This window comes from Mercenaria mercenaria, unplaced genomic scaffold (assembly GCF_021730395.1).
Source record: "Mercenaria mercenaria strain notata unplaced genomic scaffold, MADL_Memer_1 contig_1875, whole genome shotgun sequence".
In the NCBI taxonomy this organism is placed as follows: domain Eukaryota; kingdom Metazoa; phylum Mollusca; class Bivalvia; order Venerida; family Veneridae; genus Mercenaria; species Mercenaria mercenaria.
Window position 1 is genome coordinate 16,393 of NW_026459888.1, and position 4,098 is coordinate 20,490.

Sequence of the window (4,098 nt, forward strand, 5' to 3'; positions counted from 1 at the left end):
TACTCTGCATGACCAACCATCCTATGAAGTTTCAACATTCTGGGTCAAGTGGTTCTCAAGTTTCTGACCGGAAATGGTTTTCAATGTTCAGGCCCCTGTGACCTTGACCTTTCACAGAGTGACCCCAAAATCGTTAGGGGTCATCTACTCTGCATGACCAATCATCCTATTAAGATTCAACATTCTGGGTCAAGTGGTTCTCAAGTTACTGACCGGAAATGGTTTTCAATGTTCAGGCCCCTGTGACCTTGACCTTGAATGGAGTGACCCCAAAATCGATAGGGGTCATCTACTTTGCATGCACAATCATCCTATGAAGTTTCAACATTCTGGGTCAAGTGGTTCTTTAGTTATTGATCGGAAATGGTTTTCCATGTTCAGGCCCCTGTGACCTTGACCTTTGATGGAGTGACCCCAAAATCAATAGGGGTCATCTACTCTTCATGGCCAATCATCCTATGAAGTTTCAACATTCTGGGTCAAGTGGTTCTCTAGTTATTGATCGGAAATGGTTTTCAATGTTCAGGCCCATGTGACCTTGACCTTTGACGGAGTGACCCCAAAAACAATAGGGGTCGTCTACTCCAGCAGCCCTACAACCCTATAAAGTTTGAAGGTTCTAGGTCAAATGGTTCTCCAGTTATTGCTCGGAAATGAAGTGTGACGTACGGACGGACGGACGGACGGACGGACAGGGCAAAAACAATATGTCTCCTTGGGGAGACATAATTAAATCAATAATGAAACCACTATCGTGCAGACAAGAAATTGTTGACGGATTCACAGACGACAGACGACGGACGAAGGGTGATCACAAAAGCTCACCTTGTCACTATGTGACAGGTGAGCTAAAAACTAACAAAGGAAATAGATACATGATGGTGGTAGAGGATTTGTTTACTAAATGGACTCAATGTTACAGTTTGCCTAATTTAGAAGCTAAAACAGTGGCGACTGTATTAGTTGATCGGTACATAGGTAAATGGGGTTGTCCGTTGATTTGTCATACAGACCAAGGGAAAACATTTGAGTCAAAACTGTTTCTGGAAATGTGTAAACAGTTAGGTATAGAAAAGACATGTTCTTCCAGTTTTCATCCGCAAGGGAACGGTTTTATTGAAAAACATAACTCCACTATAGTTCAAATGCTCACCCCATATGTCGCAGCAAATCAGAAAGACTGGGATGAACATGTTGATTTGGTTATACTTGCATATTGGTCTTCGGTTCAAGCATCAACAGGGTTCACACCAGCCATGTTACATATTGGTAGAGAACTGGTTACCAGCTGACTTGATTTTTGGTAGTCCTGAAACAGATGATAAAAAAATTGATCAAAACAAATCAAGTTATGTCTCAAAATTAGAAAACAGGTTACAACAAGTACATGAGTTAGCTAGGAAAAATATGGAAATTTGCCGAAACAGTATGAAATCAAACCATGATGTGAAGTTGAGTTTCAAAAGTTACAAAGAGGGTGAAGCAGTTTGGTATTACTGTCCAACGCGAAAGCGAGGTTTAAGTCCTAAGTTTCAGAAACCTTGGGTTGGTCCATGTAAGATAATTACCAAAGTAAATGATGTACTATAATACCGGATTCAAATAAAAGCTAACTCAAAGCCAAAAATTGTTCATCATGATAAACTGAAAGATTATACTGGGAAAATTAGACCTAGTCTGATATGTTAACAAGAGTGCCAGAATGTCACAATATACGCCCGTCACAGCAAATTTCTTTACTCTAGCTCCTGTATTGCAAATGAATTTTAATTTTGTGGTTGTTTAGTAATCATTGTAAGTCTTTTGTTTTCCTAAGTCCACAAAAAAAATTCCTTACCAGGTAGAGAGACCTTAAAATACACCTAAAATTTGAAAGTAACATCTATGTTGTACCACAGAAAAGTGGTCTTGGTTTTTCCCTATGGTCAATTATAAAAAAGTTACAATATAAGTTATTTATAGTAACAACTAAGGGAAGTAATTCTTAAAAAAAAAAAAAAAAAAAAAAAAAAAATCCAAAAAAAAAATTGCAAGTCCACACAAAAATCTTAACGAGGTAGACATTGGTGAAAATACACCTCAAAATTGGATGTAGCATGCATTTTGTACTACAGAAAAGTGGTCTCGATTTTTCCCTACGACTAGTAATGAAGAAGTTACAATATAAGCTATTTATAGTAACAACAAAGGGAAGTAATTCTAAAGAAAAGAACTGTGCATGACACTTCCTCTCATGATGGTGTATAATTGTGCCAAGTTACATCAAAATCCCTCCATGCATGAAGAAGAAATGCTTCTGACAAAGTCATCCTTGTATCTGACCTTTGGCCTCTAAGAGTGACCTTGGCCTTAGACCTAGAGACCTGCTTCTTGCGCATGGCACTTCGTCTCATGGTGATGAACATTTGTGCCAAGTTGTATCAAAATCCCTCTATGCATGAAGAAGAAATGCTCAGGACAATGTTTTCATTCTTGTATCCTTTGACCTCTAAGTGTGACCTTGACCTTAGACCTAGGGACCTGGTTCTTGCGCATGACACTCCGCCTCATGGTGTTGAACATTTGTGACAAGTTATTTCAAAAACCCTCTATGCATGAAGAAGAAATGCTCCGGACAAAGTTTTCATTCTTGTATCCTTTGACCTCTAAGTGTGTCCTTGACCATAGACCTAGGGACCTGGTTCTTGCGCATTACACTTCGTCTCATGATGGTGAACAACTGTGCCAAGTTTCATTAAAATCCCTCCATGCGTGTAGAAGATATGCTCCGGACACAGTCATTCTTGAATTTGACCTTTAACCTCTAAGTGTGACCTTGACCTTAGACCTAGGGACCTGGTTCTTGCGCATGACACTTCATCTCATAATGGTGAACAACTGTGCCAAGTTTCATCAAAATCCTTCCATGCATGTAGAAGATAGGCTCCGGACAAAGTCTGTGGACGCCGCACGCCCACCCACCCATCCGCCCGCCAGGGGCGTTCCCATAATATGTCCTGTTTTTCAAACGGACGTAAAAAAAATGGTACACAGAAATATGGTATATTTGCAACCTGTATTATTATTATTATTATTATTATTATACCATACTTATATAGCACTCTTTTCATGCACGTGTACACGTTCAAAAGTGCTTCACAGAAAAATTGCAAAAATACTAAGAAATACGCACAAAAAAAAAAGTATTAAAAAATTAGACTGTAACAAGAGTGCCAGAATGTCACAATATACGCCCGTCACAGCAAATTTCTTTACATTAGCACCTGTATTTTCAAATGGAATTTCAATTTTGTGGTTGTTTACTATGTTTTATTTAGTAATTATTGTAATTCTTTTGTTTTTCTAATTCCACAAAAAAAATCCTTACCAGGTAAAGATTCCTTAAAATACACCTAAAATTTGAAAGTAACATCTATGTTGTACCACAGAAAAGTGGTCTTGGTTTTTCCCTATGGTCAATTATAAAAAAATTACAATGTAAGTTATTTATAGTAACAACTAAGGGAAGTTAATCTTAAAAAAAAACAAAAACAAAAAAACACACAAAAATACTTACCAGGTAGTGATAAGTCAAAATACACCTCAGAATTGGATGTAACATGCATGTTGTACTACAGAAAAGTGGTCTCGATTTTTTCCTACGACTAGTAATGAAAAAGTTACAATATAAGCTATTTACAGTAACAACAAAGGGAAGTAATTCTAAAGAAGGGACCTGTGCATGACACTCCGCCTCATGATGGTGTACAATTGTGCCAAGTTACATCAAAATCCCTCCATGCATGAAGAAGAAATGCTCCGGACAGTCATTCTTGTATCTGACCTTTGGCCTCTAAGTGTGACCTTGACCTTAGACCTAGGGATCTGGTTCTTGCGCATGACACTCCGTCTCATGGTGGTGAACATTTGTGCCAAGATATATCAAAATCCCTCCATGCATGAAGAAGATATGCTACGGACAAAGTTTTCATTCTTCAGGCTGTTTAGCATACCCTGACAAAAAAATAGGGCTAATTTTAGGGCAATTTGTACAAAAAAAATAGGGCTAAAATTAGGAATTTGGTACAATTTTAAGGAAATTTTAGGGCTAAATTTAGG